General features: G+C 39.4%; 1 long non-coding RNA gene across 1 annotated transcript; it reads left to right on the forward strand.

Moving 5' to 3' along the window:
* Positions 1 to 17540: 17540 nt before the first annotated feature.
* Positions 17541 to 20616, forward strand: LOC138752348 (uncharacterized). Its single transcript, XR_011350546.1, has 3 exons — positions 17541 to 17630; positions 19017 to 19139; positions 20132 to 20616. It is a non-coding gene; the product is annotated as an uncharacterized lncRNA (long non-coding RNA).
* Positions 20617 to 22790: the final 2174 nt, after the last annotated feature.

Raw genomic sequence — 22790 nt, forward strand, 5'->3', positions numbered from 1 at the left:
GGGTCTTGCACACCTGGAGGTGTCAATGGGAGACACTTCATGCTTCTTCATTCAGTGGCCTTGATTTGTCTCAAAGGACCTCTCTCTTGGCATGTATCTCACCCATGAGGACTTTTATGCCTCATGAACTATATCAAGGAGCTCTCTTCCTTTTCCCAACAGCTTCTGTTTCCTCTGCAGGGCTCATGCTCAATATTGGTGGAGAATTTATCTGGAAGGGCTGATTCCCCACATCCCTTTCCCTTTTCAAACTGGTATGTAGCAAATTACCAAAAGCTGAGTTTAATTGAGTCCAGTCCTGTGGGAAACAGAATTGATTGAAGTATGATTCTACATCATGACCACAGTTCTGATTCAAAAACATATTCAGTTATTCCAAAGGTAATTCAAGGCAATTATTTGAAATAATGGAACAAAATTTTCAAAATTAAGTCAGAGTTTGCCAGTAAAGCTAAGTAGATCTAGTATGATAACTGCATTGATATAACAAAATGATTTGAATAAAAGCTAGGCCTGCTGTAGACCTATTTTACAGAACTTGCTTCTATAAAAGTATTATCTTTTATTCCCTGCTTTTAGCTGTTATCATACAGCAATTTAAAACGGTAAGAGATGGAAAGGTTGCAGAGGGTAAATGAGAGCTGCAAATGAATGTCTCACAATGACTGTGCAACTTGGCAATTTTGAGCTTTTATAAGTCCTGTTCTGCATGGTTATAAACTATTATAGCTTTACAACATATTCTTGCTTTTTAATTGGCTGAGCTATTTTCTAGTTCCATAATGTAATCCAAAAATAGGAAAATTATGTTACTGGTCTTTCAGAGGAAGTGAAATTTTACAAATTGAATAACTAGCATTTGCAATAGTACTAATTTGTCATACACACTCACATGTGAATCTCTCTCTCTCTCTCTCTCTCTCTCTCTCTCTCTCTCTCACACATACACACACACCCATGTACACACATGCACATGCATGCAAAGACATCCATAGATACTTTCTGCCATGTTTATACACTATATGTTATAAAGAAAAGATACTTGACAGGATTAAATTTTCACAAGCATGAGCTCACACTCTTTCAGATTTCTCTCTCTGTTGCTCTCTCTCTCTCTCTCTCTTATTGAATTAAGTATAATTAAGTTACTGAATGTCAGATCAAGGCTTATCACAAAATATTATAATGCTATCTTGCTCACCATTTCAACTTCACAAGTCTTTCATATAATTAGGAATATATTTGCATAAGTATTTTAATATCCATTTTTTTAAGAATTCAACTTTTGGCCCTATATATAGAATTCACTTTATAATGGAAAACACTTTCCTGAACTAGGAAAGGAGAATGTTTATAAATACAGTAAAAACACAAAAATGCTGGAGGAATGACCAATGTTTCAGGCCTAATCCTATCCTGAAGAAGGCCCAAGAGGTCAGTTATATATCTTTACCTCCTTATGGACACTGCGAGACTTGTTGAGTTCCTCCAGCATTTTTGTATTTTTACTACAATCATAGCATCTGCAGAATTTTGTGTTTCATGTCATTAATAAACACAGGATATGTAGTTAAGTGACAAACAATTACATTATAGATAAGTGAAGTAGTGGACCTTGGAAGAAGAAATAAGGAAGGCCCATACTGATAAATAGAATAGCAGAGGGATAAAACAATTATGTTTTTTTACACAAAAATCCCGTGATTTTGTCATAAAGATGACCTGGAATTGAGTGGCTTTGGTCGTTTACACTGAAGTGAGAAAAGCCGGCATAATGCTTGGTCAATGTTTCTTTTTACACAGCAAGCCGGAATTCTGGGAGCAAAAGAAGCAGGACATGTAACACAGCAGTGTCGGAATCTAGTGCCATGTATAACATACTGTATTTGACAGCATGTTAGACCCACTTTTTTTCTATAAGAAAGGCTCAAAAATATTTTCCCAGTCTTACGTGTGAAGTTAAAATTAGGGCTGTCAGGGAGGGGGGAAAGCTGGGAGGTTGGATCATTGTGGGGGCTGTGGTGGGCTGTCGGGAGACTCTCCCAGTGGCCCTCTGTCAGTCCCCACACTGGTCATTGTTGTGGTGAAAAAGTGTTAGGTTTGAGAGAGAGGAGTTTGTTCACAAGAGTTTGCAATCAAATGTTATTTTCATTAACACACAATTAATAGAAGAGCGTGAGAAAATCATAGCAAGAATAAAGCACATAAGCAAACAATTTATAAAAGAGTGAGGGAAAATCTGCTGCAAGTATTGATCTATAGCTGTGTATTCAAACTTTTCCACTCATATACCACCTTAAGTAATCCCTTACTAATCACCGCTATCTATCGTTGGGGCCTAGTGGCAGGCTTTCATGGGGGTGGGGGTGGGGTGGAATGGGTGGTGAGCTTCAGACTGTTCTAACTGAGGGCAAACCTATAGACCAGCTTGTTCACAGCACAAGGTAACTAGAAACAACCTGGGGAGAGCTGAGAGTGAGGCAGTGGGATCAGTGTGGGCACTGGTCTTTTATCACAATGCTGCTCCCTAGCGCTAATCTCCTCTCCCATAATATCTGAACATCTGTCAGTGATTGTCTTGAATACATTCAGTAACTGAGCATTCACACCCTCCTTCTGTAGACTTCTAAACTTTACTTTTTGATACATACGTTTCATCTTATTCATGAATGATCAAGCCCTATTTTGAAAGACCAACAGCCACCCCATATTTATCCTGTCAAAACTATGAATTAAATCATCTCTCATTCTCCTCCCAGCAACACATCAGTGCTTCACCCACCTAACGAAATGGTGACTCTAGTAGAGGATGCATCACTATTTCACCACCAGCTCATTTCCTCTCCATCTACAGTTTATTTTATGCATTTAGGAGAACATGCATAGATATCTGAGATGGGCTAAACCCCAAGTGCCTGCCGGTTAGGTATTCCTGAGTGAACTACTTGCTGTCAGCCAGATTGTCTCTGCCTTTGACCTTTGCTGTATAATTGCAGCTCAATCTAGCAGACCTAGTGTCAAATCAGTGTCTACTGGGAATGATACCTTGCCGAATTGGTGCTGAACCCAGCCACACTTTGTGATTGTACTCACTCCTCTCCATGAGCGACTCACAGCAAAAGAGAGCAGGCAGCAGGCCGTTGGGAGAGAGTGGAATAGCAGTATTATTAAAAAGATTTTTTCCTGTTGTCCTACTTGCATGTTTTGTCCAAGTTTAAATGCTTACCCGTAAGTACACTAAAAAAAATATGGTACACGTATGGTCCCAGAATGCCATATCGCCCCTTTTACACTGATGGCATTCCAGTGCTGTAACTACCTCTAATGCCCGAAAAAATCCAGGGCTGGAATGACACCCCTCTCTCCCCCCACTGATTCTGTGACAGTACTTTTTACACAGCAGGCACAGTATAAACAAGCTGCAAATATCGTGGACAAAGTGGCTGTGTAAAAAGCCTAAATGTTACAAATCAGTAAATGAAGTTATTCTTTAATAAAACATTGAAAAAGCAAGCAAACTTCTGGAGATCCTTTCTTAAAGTCAACATACTGAACAGGAGAGAAAATAGTTTAAATTTGTGCTGAACTTCACCTCAAATAGTGAGTATCCATTTAAAGATATGTAAAGAGACGTATAGGAGGGTACCAAAATTAAGAGCTCGTAGGGACTCTTTTCTAGAGAAATCTCCTGGAAGCCTAATGGTGTTCTTAAGCTTATAAAATGGCTTCTTTGTGGGGAATTTGGAGGAGATTCAAGAACTATGGACTGTCTACCTTTCTATTTAAATGGGAAAGATAGATGAAAATGTTTGGAGAAATTGATGTCAGGATAATATGACTAAGGTTATAAATGTAAGATATAGATTAGTACAATATAATTTTTACATCAATTGTATTTAACCCCTAACAAATTAACTAAATTTGAATTAATTTATTCAGATTTGTGTTTTAGATGTGGACAAGAGATGGGTAAATTTTTTTCATTCGACTTGGTAAGAATTTTTGGATACAAGTTAAATTGTTCTTGGAGCAAGTATTAAAAGTGAGTTTACCATTTGATCCAATGTTGTTTTTATTAGGGGATATTAAATTAATTGCTTTTGGATTGAGATTGACTATGTACCAAATTGAATTTTTACACTTGGCTTTGGCAGTTTCTAAAAAGTGTTTGGCTATCTCTTGGAAATCTGATTTCGTTTTAGGAATGCAAAGATGGCATAGTGAAATGAAATCTTGTATTCCTTTAGAAAAGATAACATATAATTTGAGGGATAAATATCATATGGAGCCCATATTTAAAAACTCTTGATATGAAGATTTAATCTCTCGGCCGCTCCGGTGGATGTTTCCATCTCCGGAGCTAAAAAGTTGATTTTAGTGAAGTTCTCCTTTCTTCTTTCTTTGAAGGCGGAAGGGGGAGGAGGGTGGGTATTAGTGGGGGGATGAGGGAGGTTGGGGGGGTTTATTCGATTATATAATATTTGTATCAATATATTATATGATTTAAATTATAAATAAAATATTTTAAAAATGAACTATGGGCTATAAATTAAAATGATCACTAATAACACCAACAGGAAATTGACAAGGATCTTTACTACTCTCAGTGGCCAGAATATGTAACTGGCTCCCACATGCTGCCAGAGAGGGAAATAGAAGAATTTGAGGAAGAAAGTAGCAACTATGCTGATTGAGTTACATGTAGGAAGCATTTGGTAAGGTACAATGGGAAATATTGTTATATAAAATAAAGGATCACAGGGTTGGGAATAGTACATTAGCATAGATATAAGATTGGGTTAAGGATAGAAAACTATTTATTGGAATTAGCAGGTATTTTGAGATTGACAGACTGGTTTCAGTCCCCAACTTATTAATGATTTAAACAAAGTATAATGCCTGCAAGAGCTTTGCATTTCCAGCTATTGGTGATAGGACCTGCGCAAGAATCCTTCCATCTGATTGAAAAATCGGACACACACAACTACTTGTTCTATTGACACACGTCTCAGGTTTCTAGTTGCAAATACTGCACTGTTTTGCATTTCTAATCACTGTAGGTTACAGGGCATGGGAAGCTTGTAGCCAATGTAAGCACATCAGTGCCTCTACTTCCTCAGGAGTTTATGGAGGTTTGGTATGGCACCAGAAACCCTGGCAAATTTCTACAGAGGTGTGGTGGAAAGTGTGCTGTCTGGCTACATCATGGTCTGGTATGGGGACACCAATACCCCTGAGAGTAAATCCCTCCAAAAGGTAGTGGACACAGCCCAGGATATCATAGGAAAACTTCTTCACACTATCAAGAACATCTACAGGGAGCACAGCCACTGGAGAACAGCAACAATCAACAGCAATCCATACCACCCAGCACACACTCTGTTCTCGCTGCTACCATCAGGAAAGAGGTATAGATGCCACAAGACTCGCACCACCAGGTTCAGGAACAGCAGCTACCCCTCCACCATCAGACTCCTCAACAGCCAACTCAATCAGGGACTCATTTAATGACTCCTGCTTGTGCACTTTATTTTTTTAAATTCTCTCTGTATTGTACAGAGAGTTTGTTTATATCCATTATTTGTTTACGTTCTTTATTTGTTCAAATATACACTATGTATAGTTTTTTTTTGCAGTAACAATAAGTTGTAATTCTGCCTCGCCAACAGGAAAACAGAATCTCAGGGTTGTATGTGATGTCACATATAAATCTGAAATCTGAAGATTAAGACCAATGAACATTGCTCATTCTTCCTAAGATCAAAAACAGGACAAACATTTTGCTGGAAAAAAATGTGTAAACTGAGAAGTATTGAGTGATGAATTTAATCCTATAAATTTCATAGAATTATAAAAATGCACATTAATAATCAGAAGCTACTGAGAAATCCACCTGTTTGTGCCAGACCTTGGAAAATAGAAAGTTCTGCAAAACCTTGGTAGAGTAATACAGTTTTGATCTTCTACTACAGGAATTACATATCTCTGAAAAAGCTTTTGTTGGGTGATTTTATTTATGACGACATACATACATTTCTTGTTGAACATGAATTTAATATGTCAGAATAAACTGACAGGGAAATCTTGGATAGTTGCCTTTTATTCAGACTTGTCATCCCTTCATCCAGGCACAAAAGTCTTCAAATGATCTTTGATTACCTCTTTATTAAATTCATCAGTGAATTAAGATATATTTAATAACCTCCATAGCTTTTTTTTCTTGATTGGAGCATTTGATTAGGAATTTGTACCTCTGATTTTGTCTTCAGGAGCTTTATCTTCCATTGTAATAGTAATCTTTTGCTCACTTTAAAGGACTAGCCAGCCCATAAAGACTAATTAGAATGTCTGTCCAACTTATAATTATGTGCTGCATGTGACTAAATTTCATGCCACATTTCATTCATTCACTGTGCTAACTGCAACCCAGGAGATTTACCCTACAAATACAGAACAGGGAATGTGAAAGCTGCAAGAGGTTAGATGAAGCAAAACACTCTAGTGACTTCATTTCGGACAACCGAGATACAAAAGAAAACAGAATAAGGTAAATTACAGCGACATGAGTATATTATTGAGATTACTACCCCACAGCTCAAATGTAAATAGAATGCTCTTAGTGAAACTAATTTTCAATATAAAGTTCTCTACTCAAGACTAGTCAGCAGGTCCATAGAGAACCATTTGCTTGTTGTAGGCCAAAGGTTCTGCAGACTTGCCTTCTAAACCACAACAGCAAGTCAGTATTGGGGCAGAGGTCACCTGCACAGCTATCTGCCCTCCTGCAGTAGGTAGTTACTTCATAGCAGCTCAAAATTTATGGCACAAACTATTTCCCTGATCTATGGCTTTCTAACTGCCAAAAAGTGAAGAAAGAATATTGAGATCCTCCTCAGCTCTTGTCTATTGGTCCATAAATGGCCATGACAACACTAAGGATTTTCAATTCACCATTTGTTCGTTAGGCATTGCCTGAACACTGAAATCATGGTCATTTGGGAAGCAGATGGAATTTCCATGCCTTCTACAATGTCAAATGGGCATGGGTTCATTGTGTTTCACAATCCAGTCCATGTTTTCCTGCACCTTCAAAACTAGCCCCATAAATCTGAAAATGCTGAATTCTACAACATTCACAATGGAGAATTCAGACTAGAAGACAAACTCATTATCACTTATGAATGATTAATGTTACCAAATATTCCTCAGCAGCTAGGATTCTTATTGTCATACATTTCATATCAAGTTAATGAATACTTCTGAACAATTACATGCAGCACCTTCCATGGCAACCATAATGATTAGACCTTGGATGGAGCAGATGTAAGTGGATATAATTAGGAAATTAATGCTCTTTTTTGGTGCAATGAAGGCCACTAATACATATCTATTAATTTGTGGAAGGTTTTCAGAAACACAGGCATTGAAATTGTTCTTTAGATTTTTTAATTTTTGTAATGTAATGTATTAATTAAATTATTACATAATTATTACATAATTCATCCAGTAAACACTGCTTTGCCCTAATTTAAAGTGGTGACAAGAACAATTAAGAGACCAGTACCATTTTTTTTGTATTATCTAAATTATAAAGTTAACAGCTTGAATTGAGAAAAGGAAAACTACCAACAGGAGATAATCATAATCTACAAATAATATGTCCTTTTTGTATTTATTTTTAGCACAGGAAAAACTGCAGACATTGCAGAAAGGATTGAAACAACATATATCATAAAAAAAACAATGACTGCAAAATAAAATGCTTAAATTGTCCAGTTTGCCAGGAAGGTCATTCAATGAAAAGACAGCCCCAGACCGAGCATCTGGTCATTTTGGCACGTAGAAAGTACAGTTTGCAGCTTGTGAATAAAATGGAATGGAAGAAAGGCATCCAATTCAATGTTACGAATACAATAAGTAAATATAAACATGTTGGAACAAAGAGGTGGTGATTTGGCACCTCAAGTTGATAATGAGCAGTCCAACTCGATTTGATCTTCCAGCACCTGATACAGAGTCCTGCAGGTCAGGCCGTCAAGAATAGATTGAACCAGATACAGGGAACACTGCCATCAGAGAGGAACAGCAATCATCAAGGATCCACGCCACCCAAGACATGCTCTATTCTCAATGCTGCCATCAGGAAAGAGGTCTAGGTGCCACAAGACTCTCACCACCAGGTTCAGGAACCGCTGCTACCCCTCCACCGTCAGACTCCTCAACAACAAACTCAATTAGGGACTCATTTAAGGATCTTTACTTTTGGATTTCTTTTCTCTTTATTGCACTTTGTTTACAATTTTTTATTTGTTTACAAATGCACAGCCAACAAGTGGTAATTCTCCCTCACCCGCTGACAATAAATCTGAAATCTGACATGTTGCAAATACAGCAAAGATTTCTCCTGTACCATCCTTTCAGGCAGGAGGTTCCAGACCCTCACACTGTGGGTGAAAGCACTTTTCCTTGTCTCTCCTCTAATTTTTCTAACAACAACTTTAACTTCTTGCCCTCAGTAAGAAAGCTGTTACCAAAGTTTAATCCTTGTCCCTTGACTTTCTTTCAGTATATACAATGGGTTAAGTCTTAAATGGCTCCACAGCAGATGCAATCTCACTGGCTCTCCACTCAACACTGGATCACCTAGACAACAGAAACACATACATCATGCTACCATTGACTGCAGCTCAGTTTTCAATGCCATCATACCCTCAGTACTGGTCAGCAAGCTTCAAACCTGCACCTCCCACTGCAATGACTTCCTCATTGGAATACTGCAGTCAGTACAAATAGGAAACAATGTCTCCTCCTTACTGACAATCAACATAGGTGCACCTCAAGAATGTTTGCATGGCCCACTGCTCCACTCACTCTATACCCATGACTGTGTGGCTCGCACAATTCAAATTCCATTTGTAAATTTTGCACCCACAGTTGTCGGCAGAGTCACAGGCGGCAATGCGGAAATGTATAGGAGTGAGATAGATCAGCTGGTTGAATGGTGTCACAGCAACAACCTTGCACTCAGCATTAGCAAAACTTGGGAATAGATTGTGGACTTCAAGAGGAGAAAATCAGAACACAAAGCAGTCCTCATCAAAGGGTTAGCAGTGGAATGGGTTAAGAATTCAAATTCCTGGGTGTCAATATCTCTGAAGATCTATCCTGAGGCCCCCAAGTTGATGCAGTAGTAAGGAAGGCTTGCCAGCGGCTAGGAGTTTGAGAAGATCTGGTTTGTCATGAAAAACTCTTGTAGATTTCTACAGGGGTACTGTGAAGAGCATTCTGACTGGTTGCATCACTGTTTTATATCACTGTGCCAATGCACAGGACAGGAAAAGACGACAGAGAATTGTAATTTCAGCCAGTGCCATCATGGACACCAGCCATCACTCCATTAAGGACATCAAGAGGCGATCAAAAAAGTAGCCTCTATCCTCATCACCTAAGCCACGACTTCTGCTCATCAGGAAGGAGGTACAAGAGCCTAAAGATGAACATCTAATGGTTCAAAATCAGCTTCTTCCTCTCTGCAGTCAGCTTTCTGAATGGATAATGAACCATAGACACTATCTCATTTTCTCTTTCACTTATTTTTTAAGAATGTAATTTATAGCAATTCTCACAAGATCGCAAGATAAAGGAGCAGAAGTAGGCCATTTGGTCCATTGAGCCTGCTCTGCAAATCCACCCTGAGCTAAACTATTTTCATTTCTAGTTCCAAATTCCTGCCTTTTCTCCACATCCCTTGATACCTTGATTAATTAAATAACTGTCAATCTCCCCTTTAAACTCCCCCAATGATTGGACCTCCACAGCTGAATGCGGCAACAAATTCCACAAATCCACGACCTTCTGGCTAAAGAAATTTCTCCTTATCTCAGTTTTAAATGGGTACCTTCTAATTCTAAGACCGTGCCCTCTTGACCTGGATTCACCTACCAAGGGAAGCATCTTATTCGCTTCTACTCTTTCCGATCCTTTCAGTATTCAATACGAGGTCTCCTTTCATTTTTCTATACTCCATTGAATACAGTTCAAGGCCCTCTAAACGTTCCTCATATGTTAGCCCCTGTATTGCAGGAATCATCCTGGTAAATCTTCTCTGCGCTCTCTCCAACATCATAACATCCCTTTTTAAGCTAAGACACCCAAAACTACACACAGTACTCCAAATGAGGACTCACCAGTGACCCATAGAGCCTCATCAACACCACTTTATAAACCTGTAATACTGTTGCAAAATAATTAATTTTATGACATTTTCATGACAATAAATTCTGATTCTGATCATTCTAAAAAGTCCAAAATATTTCATTTATTTTCATTTAATTTGATTGATCTTAATTAATCATCAGTCTTCTCTACTCAAGAAAGGCAACACCAACTTATTCAAACTGTCAGATATTGCACATCTAGATCCTTCTCAGTTTCCTTGAAAAAAAATCACTCTCTTACTGCCTCACAAGCAATTAAAGTGGACAAGGACCATCAAGCAGTAAATAATTCCTAAAAGTCTCCTCAGTGGGAACATACACGCAATAAAAGAATTTCATGACATCCCAAACAACCCTTCGTTTGCATCAAACATCAGCTGCCTACCTGCAGGAGAGCCTGCAGATATCCAAGAGGACTCACCGGCCACTTTTGAACCCACTGAACTAGAATGGAAGCAGGCTTTTCTCAACTTCAAGGGACTAGAGCGTAAAGAGCTCCAAAAGATAGTTGATGCAACCCAGGACATCACAGGAAAAACACTTCCCACCATCAAGAACATCTGCTGTCAGAGAGCACCAGCGATCATCAAGGATCCATACAACCAGCACATACTCTGTTCTCACTGCTATCATCAGGAAAGAGATGTGGGTGCCACAAGACTCACACCACCAGGTTCAGGAACAGCTGCTGCCCTCCACCATCAGACTCCTCAACAGCCAACTCAATGAGGGACTCGTTTAAAGACTCTTTTGTATTTTATTGATTTCTTCATTCTTTCTATATTGCACAGTTTGTTTACATTTGTTAACTGCTTACAATTCTTTATCTGTTCACTCGTGTATGTTGTGTACATTTTTTTTGCAGTCCCAATAAATCTGCCTCACCTGCAGGAAGAAGAATCTCGGGTTGTATGTGATGCCAAATACATACTCTGACAATAAATCTGAAATCTGAAATCTGCTTTGGAAGAAGATACTAGTATAAAGAGAGAGCACTCTGGCCATAGTGAAAAGGTCAATTCAAGTCGTTATCATCTGATTGCACAAGTACACAATTGTTCAGGATTTCTCCCCAAAGCCCTGGGTGATCAATTAAATGCAAAACCTGTTAAGAGGCATTTAAGTCTGGAAATCCAGATCAATACGGAAGGAGCAGGTATAACCTACATAAATCCATCTCCCAGGCAAAATGGAGATTCCAGATGAAAATGGAAACAATGAAGAATATCTTAGAGCTATGGAAAAGCCTAAAGGAAGCAACTGCTACAAAACAAAATCTGGTGCAATAGCAGTCAGCAAAGCTCCACTCCCAGAGGAACTCAATGCCTTTTATGCCCGATTTGATCACTGTAACAGGAAGGCGCAACAGGAACTTCATTTTCTGAGAAGACTGAAGCGAGCAAGGCTATGAGGCACCATCATTCCATACCCCCATGTCTCCTGATGATCTGTCACCAAAACTAAGGAGCTGATTGTTGACTTCAGGAGGGCAAAGCCAGTGGTATACAATCCAGTGCATTGGGGGAATCAGAGATGGAAAGGGTGAGCACATTTAAATTCTTGGGAGTCAGCATCTAGGAGGATCATTCCTGTGCCCAACACACCAATGGCATCATAAAGAAAGCATGTCAGTGTCTCTACTTCCTCAGGAGTTTGCAGAGGTTTGGTGTTACATCAGAAAACATGGCAAACTTCTGCAGATACAGTATGTGGTGGAAAGTGTGCTGACTGGCTGCATCATGATCTGATATGGGAACACCAATACCCCTGAGCATAAAGCCCTCCAAAAGGTAGTGGACACAGCCCAGAACATCACAAGGAAAATGCACCCCACCATCAAGAACATCTACACTGAACACTGCTGTCAGAGTGCAGCAATAATCATCAAAGATTCACACCACCCAGCACACATTCTCTTCTCGTTATTATCATCAGGAAAAGAGGTATAGGTGCCACAAAACTCGTACCACCAGGTTCAGGAACCGGTACTATCCCTCCTCCATCAGACTCCTCGACAACAAACTCAATCAGGGGCTCATTTAGGTACTCTTACTTTTGCACTTTATTGATTTTTTTTCTTTTATTCTCTCTGCATTGCACGGTCAGTTTTATTTTACATTTCATTATCTGTTTACATTTTATTTGTTTACATGTGTACGTGGTGTACAGTTTTGTTTTTGCACTACCAATAAGTGGTAATTCTGCTTCACCCACAGGAAAAGAATCTCAGGGTTGTATGTGATGTCATGTATGTACTCTGACAATAAATCTGAAATCTGAATCTAAAATCTGAAATCTGTCATCTGAAGTACAACCTGACAAAACAACATTCTCCAGTCCTTAGTACAAAACATGCAGACACACAACCAGACATAGCAGACATAAAGATATGCAGATCAAGTATATAAATAAATGTCATTTAATAAATATGAGAGCCTCAGATTGTTAATGTGAGCAGTTCCTTTGGTCGTTTAGCAATCTCACTGTCTGTGGGAATAAGCTGTTTTTCAGCCTGGTGGTGTTGGCTCTGTTACTCCTGTATCTCTATCCAATGGGAGTAGATGAAATATACTGTGTGCAGGATGTAAGGTGTCCTCAACAATCTTGTGCCCACTTTTCACATAATGATCCCAGTAGATCACATCCATGGTCCTACGGATTGACCTCTATCCATTTTTCTGCAGCCAGCCAGGTCACTCTCAATAGAGCTCCTGAGGAAGGTTGACATGATGGTGGCCAGTAGCCATGACGCTTCAGTCTTCTCAGATAGTACAGTTGCTGTGGTGCCTTCCTGAGAAGTGAGGAGATGTTGTGTGTCCATTATAGGTCACTGGTTAGGTGAACTCCAAGAGACTTGGTGCTCTCTACTCTCTCTACTTCAGAGATGTTGATGTGTAGTGAAGGGAGGTCATTCCTAGTCCTCCTAAAGTTCACGATCATCTCCTTTGCCTTGGTCCACATTGAGATTTATGCTGTTACTCTCTCACCATTTCATGAGATATCCCACCTCTTCTCTGAAGTGCAATATCGTTATTGCTGATGAGTCCAACTATTGTACCGGCGTATAGGTTAATTGGGCAGCACAGACTCGTGGGCTGAAATGACCTGTTCCTGTGCTATATGTCATCTGCCATTTGGAGGTGGATCTGGCGACGCAGTCGTTGGTCAGGAGCATGAACAAGAGTGGGCTGAGCACATGGTCCTATGATGCTCTAATGCTCCGTGTGATTGTGCTCAGTGTTCAACTACCAACCCAGACAGTATATGTTCTTTCCATTAGGAAGCCAAGAATCCCATTGCAGAGAGGGATGCTGAACCCCAGCGAGGAAAGCTTCTTCACCAGCCTCTGGGGAATGATCGTATTAAAGGTAAAGCTGAAGTCGATGCACAACAACCTGGCGTATGAGGTGTCATTCTCCCGGTAAGTCAGGACAGGATGTAGGGACAAGGCTATAGCATTGTTAGTGGAATGATTTCTTCTATTGGTGAATTGAAATGGGTCCAGTGCCTCTGAGAGGAGTGCTTTGATGCATTCCATCAGCAGACACTCAAAGCATTTCATAATAGTGGAGGTCAGTTCCACAGGGCCAGTCATTGAAGCCTGTTATTATTGCCCTCTTTGGTACCAGGATGATGGTGGCTGCTTTCAAGCCTGTGGAGATGAAGGACTGCTGCAGAAAGGTGTTGAAGATGTCCATGAAGACCTCCATCAATTGGTCTGCACAGCCCTTCAGTACCTGACCAGGAATGGTGTCCTGTCCTGCTACCTTGTATGGGTTCATCCTGGATAAGGTTCTCCTCACCTCGGCTGTGGCTCTGCAGGGACCCTGTTCATCAGGGGGACATATAGCTTTTTTTAGACATACAATATGGTAACGGGCACTTTCGTCCCAAGAGCCCGGTCCAGCTAATTACATTCTATCATCCCTGTACATTTTGAAGGGTGGGAGGAAACCAATTCCCCCAGGGAAAGCCCATGCAGACACAGGGGGAATATACAGACAGCATGGGATTTGTACCCCGGTCCCAATCACTGGTGCTGAAACCGCGTCACACTCACCGCTATGCTTAATGTGCCACCCAAGAGAATGTTCTGCATTGGCCAGGAATTGAATCCAAGCCTCCCATGTAGCAGGCAAGAATTCGACCACTGAACCACCAATGCAACATTTCTTCATCATCATCCTGTTCTCATGAACCATGCCAGAAGATGTTTAGACTGTCAGAAAGGGTCTTTAACTCACACGGTTGACTTGTGATCTGTTATAGTCTTGATTCCTTGCCACATGTACCTCGTGTCACCGGTGTCACACAGCTGTCTGTGAATCCCACACTTCGCCTTCCAGGTTGTATGGGAGAATTCAGCCCTGGCTAATCTTCATGGCATGTTGTTCCCCGACCTGAAGGCAGCATCACAAGCTCTGAGAAGGGCCTGGATCTCTGCATGCAACCATGGTTTCTGGTTAGCCCTGGTTGTGAAGTATATGATCTTGGTGACATCCTCAATGCATTTTTTTTTAATTAGGGCTAGGGTTAGGGTTAGGGTTAGGGTTAGGGTTAGGGGTAGGATTAGGGTTAGGGTTAGGAGTCACTGAGCTCATGCACTCCTCTGTTTACATGGCCACCTCCCTAAAACAGCTCCAGCCCATGGTCTCAAAGGAATCATGTAGAACTGCTGTGGCCCCTCCCCCACCCACACTGCCCACCCACAGCCACGTCCTGATCTCCTGGTGAACTAGCTTAGTTTGTTTTGCTAGTTGTTTGTAATCTGGGGTTAGCAGGACAAGTATCCAGTAACCAAGATGGGGATCGGAGGCAGCTTTGTACATTCAAGGGATGTTGATGTATACAGATTTGCAAATTTGCATTGTCAAAGTATCAGGAAGGAAATTCATAAACAATCTCCATGGCATTGGGGGAAAGGTAGAATCCTGGAAGACAAACAAGTACAGTTTTCTTGTATTCATAGTAGATAGATCAATAAATAATTTGCCATTTTCCTCTGCAGATATATTTACACTTCTGGTTGATTTTGCTTCCATCTGTATTGAACTCGGAACATTAAGTCACTCACCTGATTTTTTTTATCAATTCAACTCTCACTTGAAAGGAACAGTTAAAATTGTTCCAAGAAATTTCATGTAAATTCCATAATTCAAAGTACAATGTGTGAGCATTTAGAAATCAAGCAAGCAGCATGGATCTGTGAAAGGCAAATCATACGAAATGGAATCTTTTGAAGTAACCAGTAGGATACTAAGAAGAATGTCAAGGCCACTGAAAGGAATCAAAGATGATACCAGTTATGAAAGGCTGTCGTTGTAAAGAGAAACGGCAGAAATTGGAGCTATTGACCCTGGAACTGAAAAGGCTAAGAGTATTCAGAATGATGTTGTAAGAATAGTAGGATACCTCCTATCATTGTTCAGTGAGTCAATAACGAATGAGCATGTTGAAGATTAGCACTAAAACAACAAAGGGAGGGGTTTGAGGATAGTAGAACTAATGGCTGAAGCAGAAATCATGATAGTGACAGCCGGTAATTATTTGAAGAAATTAAATAAATCAGGTGCAAACTATCTGAAAGAAAATCAGGAAATTCTGGAAGCACTCTGTGGATCAGGCACGTTATGATAAAAGTCTCTGGTTACTGTTTCAGACTGATAAAATGTTTTCAGTATTTCTGGCTTTATTTAAAGAAGTTGTGGTGCGCTGTTAGCCAGAATCAGACACACACACAAGGTAAAAACTGTACAACAGGCTTGAATCCACAAAGACTTCCACAGAGCCAGGCTGGCTGTGGCTGCAGCAACTCTGAGTGAGGCCTCGGGAGGCCGGCGCAGGCTTATATCCCGGAGGGTGATTGACACCCGACTGGGTGGGGCTTGATCCATTCAGACCAACTGATTGACAGCCTACCAGGTGTTGTCCTGTCCCCTTACACTCCTGCAGGTACAGAGGTTGCCCCCTGCAGTAGGCCGGTGGTACTCTCCTGCAGGTACAGAGGTTGCCCCCTGCAGTAGGCCGGTGGTACACTCCTGCAGGTACAGAGGTTGCCCCCTGCAGAAATAAAAATGGGACACGAAGTATGAGAGCACAAGCACAAAAGCAGAACACCTAACCAGTGACTTTAATTGCAACTGTGGAAAGGAGTAATTCACTTCATTTTTTCCTGAATGTTACTGGGTATTTTGCATCACAAAATATCACTGAGATTCAGGAGGACACTGGATCCATTCTCCCATCATAATCTCTATTAGGACTTTAAAGCAGACCTGGTTGGCACAGATGTTCAACCAGCTCAGTGAATAGGGAAATGGATGATTAAGAAAGCAAACCAGGGTCAACATCAGAACAAGTCTTATTGGGGGCATTAGAGTAACTGTGGAGGGGGGGGCACAAACTGCCATTTAAAAACTCATTCAGCTCAGGGGGGAGGGGACCAAGTGAAGTACCTGCTATGAACCTTCTCTGTGCTCCAAAATAATAGACAAATGCATGTGCTTATAGCATGTGGAAATGAAACCACATGACACTAGTGAGTAGTGGAGCACAATAACACATTTGCGGCGGGCGGCATGGCCCACAAATTCCCCCAACGATGCCAAGCCTGAAGCCAACTAAAGTCATATCCCAACAAAAATCATAGTCACATCAAATATTTTGAGAAAAAGGCCCTGGAATTCAACTTGAAGCAATATGCCTACTCATGAAAATGTTTAGGGGCAAATAAGATGTCATCTTTCTTAAAGGTTCTACTAGTACTAGGTATAAAAATACAAATGATTAAGATCAGCATTCTTACTGACAGTCCAATCAGAAAGTACAGATCCTTCCCCCCACCCCCCCAACCCTGCACCAACCCCTACTCCCCCCCTAGAAATGACAACATTTGCAAAGGGAGAATAGATAAAGCTCTGGGAGACCTCTTCTATAATATAACCCACACAACCCAGCACATGCTCTGTTCTCGCTGCTACCATCAGGAAAGAGGTATAGGTGCCACAAGGCTCGCACCACCAGGTTCAGGAACAGGTGCTACCTCTTCACCATCAGGCTCCTCATCAACAAACTCAGTCAGGGACTCATTTAAGGACTCTTACTTTTGCACTTTATTGATTTTCTTTATTCTCTCTGTATTGCACAGTCAGTTGTTTAAAGTGTTTTATTTTTTTTACACGTGTGTACAGTTTTTTGTTTGCACTACCATTAAGTGCTAATTCTGCCTTGCCCACAGGAAAAAAGAATTTCATGGTTGTTTGTGATGTCATGTATGTACTCTGACAATACATTTGAAATCTAAATATTATGGGTAAAGGAATCTGACTGAGATAGTCATGGAACCAGTAAAAAGAAATCCCTTTTTTAGCTCTGAATTGAATTCAAGTGAAGATTTAGTACATGAATTAAAAGGTGAGCAAGCAAATTCCAACAACTAATTAAGAAGTCTTTATAACAAAGTGGTGGGAGTTTAAGAATAGGAAGGTTTATTTCATTTTTTTGTAACCATAGTTGTTTCTTTTTTTCTTACAAATATTTTTTTTTAAGTATTGGAATGTTTTGTGGACATTGGTGAAGCCACATAGTTTTGGTCCAGTTACCTAAAAAAGGATAGTAATAACATTGAAGGCAGTGTAAAAGAGATTTATTTGGCTCATCCCTGGGGTGAGAGGGTTTTCCTATTGAGTTTGGGTTCATAATTTTTTGACATCAGATAAATAAGGTGTGACTTAATCAAACATACAAATTCCTCAAGGGGCTTGGCAGAGTAGGTGAGGAGATGCTTTCACTGCAGAGAGAATCATAGATTCTCATGGTAACAAAATAAGGTTCAGTCATTTAAAATTGAGATGGATGGAAACTTCTTCTCTCAAAGGGTAGTAAATCTCTTGAATTCTCTGTTGCCAGAGTTGTGGAGTTTAGGTTATTATATACATTTAAGGCAAAGATAGATAAATATTTGAAAGATGAAATAATTGAAGGTTATGGGAACTGGCATAGATAGGAGTTGAGACCAGCATAAATCAGTATTGATGATGTTGCATGATGAGTGGACCTGCAAGGTCTGGAGGTCTTGTTCCTACTTCCTTTGTGTGTACTTATGCATCTTATCGCCAAGGCTCTAATTGCCCCCTTAAACATTGCTGTCTTTACAGCTGTCTCTTTTAAATCACTCATTAAAATATATTTTTAAGCATCTGACTCAATATACCTCTAAGAAGTAAAAACACAAAAATCTGTAGACACCGTGGTTGAAGTAAAAATAGACAATGCTGGAGAAACTCAGCAGTTCAAACAGTGTCTTTTATATAGCAAAGGTAAAAATACATAACTGACATTTTGGGCTTGAGCCCTTTGTCAAGGTACGGAAAAATGTCGGCAGGCGTCCAAGCAAAAGTGTAAGGGGGAGGGGAGGTCTGGTTGCAAAGGCAAAAGGTGATAGGTGGAGAAAGGAGGGAGGGGTCAGCAGCAATCAAGGAGAGGAGCGATGGCTAGATGAAGGGAGAAGGGAGGAGAAAGGGTGGGAGAGAACTGGAAAGGGGAAGGGAGGAGGGAGGGAGAAGATGAGACACAAGTGAGCAGAAACCATAAAAGCCAATGTTGATGCCATCTGGTTGGAGAGTGCCCAGATGGAAAATCAGGCATTGTTCCTCCAGTTTGCGGGTGGGATAATATGTGGCTCAATATCAAATTTTGCCAAAATACCTCCATGCAGCAGGTTTTTTAAAAGAATTCTAAAGGTTGTGTTTAAATGTTATATGATTTATTGCTGCTCTGTTTTCTGATAAAATTCAAAAGCATAAGAATTCAACAGGAAGATTAGGATCCCAAGCTCATGGCAACTGCTGGCAATATTCTCCATGGATGATCTAAACAGGAAAACTTTCACAGCCTGACTCATCTTCAATTTTGTAAAAAGAGGTAAGAGAAATTGTAATTTCTATTAATGCTTGAACTCAGAACGCAGAAGTCTTTTTGAAGCAAGGTACATGGCTATCATGTGCTGTATATGTATCAAAATAAATTACTGAATGTAGATGGCTATTTTAGGAGCGCGTAGAAAAGTTCTAACAACCAATCATTTCGGTGCAAATCTGATCGAGATGCATGAAGGTTCTTGCTGTGAGATGTGTCAACCCACACAGAGGATTGGCAGATGAGAGGAAAGTAATTTAATGCAAAAGTCATCTTGGCAATTTTTGATAACTGCAGAGTCCCCATGGAGCCAATGAGTGGGATCAACTGCACAACATACAAACCAGTAAAGAGATATGACTTATCCATCACCACTATCAAGAAGCCATGGTTCTGAATATCAGAGTGTGTTTGATATAACCAAATAAATCCGTGATAAACAACAATCTTGAAATTTAAATTAGGATTGCCTTCTCCACTGGGCTTAAAGTGCAATTACATTTTCCATTCTGGCTTTTAAGCACAAAAGCAGTGTTTCTGCTCAGTTTCCTGTCAGCTTGTTGTGTGCACCAAATCATATAAAAACAATCGAAGCTCCCAGTACAGGGATCACTTGCTGTTATTAAATAGGTTTGATACAGCTCATTATACAGAAAATAATTTCAGACTGAAACTCACATGAGCATGACTCACCACTTAAAATTAATATGGAGTAGTAAAATGGACCCATTGGCTTACCATGTCTCTGTTGATCTTGAGCCCATCTGTACTTATCCCATGTGCCTGCACAAGGTCTGCATCCTTTTATGTCTTGCCTGTTCAAGTGCTTGTCTAAATATCTCCTAAATTTCGTGATCATATCTAATTCAACCAGTTCCAGCAGATCTGGTCAGAAGCTGTTGTGTCTCGAGATCAGCAGGTCTTTGCCATTTTGACAAAATATCCTGCAAGTTTCTGCTTACATCTTATTTTTAATCAATAATCTCCCTCTTTCTAAGGGCAATTGATTTGTTATCAGCAAAACAACATTGTGAGTCCTCCAGAAAGTCGATATTCATCAGGAATATAGGTGGAGACGCAGAAGATACAGAAATCTTAAATGAACTAAAAGACCCTGGAGGGACAACAGATCAGGAAGGATTCATGGAGACAAATTATCAGTCAATGTTTCAGGTTGAGATTAAGTTGGAAGGTGGGACAGCAAGTAAAAAAAGTGGATGGGGATTGATGTAATTTGCATTCCTTCTGTCTGATGTGTAAATCAAATTTTATTGGTTAATATTGAATAGAAAGTGATCAGAATTAATGCAGCCAACAATGAAGAGTCATCAAGATTACTTTGAATCCAGAAGGTCTCTAATTTATTTTTTTCCACTGCAATCACAGGAACATAGGAAGTAGGAACAGGAGTAGGCCAAAAATGGCCTATCGAGCCTGCTCCACCATTCAATAAGATTATGGCTGATCTAATTTATGACCTAACTCCACCTACCTGCCTTCTCCCCATATCCCCTAATTCCTCTATCATGTAAAAATGTATCTAACCAAATTTTAAATATGTTTAATGAAGCAGCCTCAACCACTTCCAAACAATGGGATCAGCAGTCAAAAGGGTAAGATTGCACACCTACCATCGCAAAAGGAAGGGAAAATATAAATGCCACGAACAGCCATTTTATTAGCATAGTAACAGCCAAATATTCCTGCCAATGAGAAACAGGTGGATGGAGTAAATGAAGCAACAGAGAAAAGTGGGAGAACAAGTAAACTAAAATATTAAAGGTGAATGGAGGAAAGTTTAGGGTGGACATCAGAGGTAGGTTTTGATGGGTGCCTGAAACACCCTGGGGTAGTGGTGGAGGCTGGTAAAATAAGGCATTAAAAAAACTTGAATAGGTACATAGGTGTAAGAGAAATGGACAGTTATGGGCTGTGAGGAGAGAGGGAAGGGTTAGATTGAATCCTTCAAACACACAAACCAGAAAATCAGACAATTCTGTGTCCAATAACAAAAAAATTTTAAAAAGAGAAAAAGAAAAAGAATAAAAGGCATCTCAGTTGGCATAGAAATTAGCATTTTGCAGTTGCAGGACCAGCTACTCCTGTGTGTAAGGAGTTTGTATGTTCCTCCCCGTTCATTCGTTCCTCAGGGTGCTCCGGTTTCTTCTTATGTTCCACAGACATATGGGGTTAGTAGATTAATTGGTCACGTGAGTGTATTTAGGTGACGTGGGCCAGAAGGTACTGTTATCACGCTATATCTCTAAATAAATAAAATTTAAAACTTCTTTAATGGTTTCAAACTCTATTTATTTTCCATCAAGTGAATGCACTGGATAGATTATTGATTAAATTATCAATAATTTAACAAAATGATTGTTAATTGAAGCCTCTCTGATTTGTTCTTTATATGATTTGCATTATTCATGGAGTTAGTCAATTGATCTTTTATTAAACATTCTGAAGGCTACAGTTAATTATCCTTTGTGAATCTGTTTCAAGAATATAAAAACAATTGAGATCCTACTTGAAGGACAAATTAGGAAGCAGTCTGAGGTTACCAGAGGGAAGTAACTTTGAATATGTGATTACAGATAGAATGATAATCAAAAGATTTATAACAAATATGTATATTAAACTGCAAGAAAAGGAGAATGAGGAAACAAATGGTAAAACTAAACAAAAATGGGAACAAGATTTAAATATAAAGATAAAAAAGGAAACATGGGAGAAGTTATGTTCTGGAACGATGAGAAATACAATAAATACGAGGTTACATATGATACAATATAACTGGATACACAGGCTATACATTACACCTCAAAAGTTAAATAAATGGGACCCAACAGTATCTGACAGATGTTTTCGATGTAAAAAAGAAATGGGAACAACAATTCATGCAATCTGGACATGTGAGAAAGTAGAAAAATTTTGGGAAGATCTAAACCAAATATTAAATAAAATTACAGAAAACAATATACCAAAAAATCCAGAGATCTTCCTCCTAAGTAACATAAAAAACAAAGAATTTGGAATTGATTTGGATGGTGCACAAAAAAGATTTGTTAAGATAGCTCTAGCCGTAGCAAAAAAATGTATTATGTCAACCTGGAAATTGGAAGATAATTTGAAAATACAACAATGGTATATAGAAATGAATAAATGTATTCCATTAGAAAAAATAACATAGTTTAAGAAATAATATTGAAATATTTGAACAAATATGGGAGCCTTACATGAAACACAATAGAGAAAACCTACCGGGGACATTCACTACCTAAATTAACGAAAGGAGAAGGAAATGAAAAGAATTGACTCAGTGGAATTTCTTGTTTATTTTTATTGAATAACAACATTGTTTGACTGGTTTAATGTATCTTAGATTTTGTACTATAAATGGATGGGGGGGAGGTAGGGAGGGTGGGATTGGAGGAGGGGGGGAGAAAATGGCACTGTATATATTTGAAAAGGAAAATGTATGTATCATGGTCAATGTGGTTTATGGTGTGAAAAATAAAAAATTTAAAAAAAAAGAATATAAAAATATATATTAAAAACAGTTAAATCTACTTATTTTTAATACATAAATGTAGATTGATTGTATTGGTACTGGCAGTTTTAACATTTGCAACTGAGGCAAGCAGTATATTATTATTG

This window comes from Narcine bancroftii, chromosome 2 (genome assembly GCF_036971445.1).
Source record: "Narcine bancroftii isolate sNarBan1 chromosome 2, sNarBan1.hap1, whole genome shotgun sequence".
Classification (NCBI taxonomy): Eukaryota; Metazoa; Chordata; class Chondrichthyes; order Torpediniformes; family Narcinidae; genus Narcine; species Narcine bancroftii.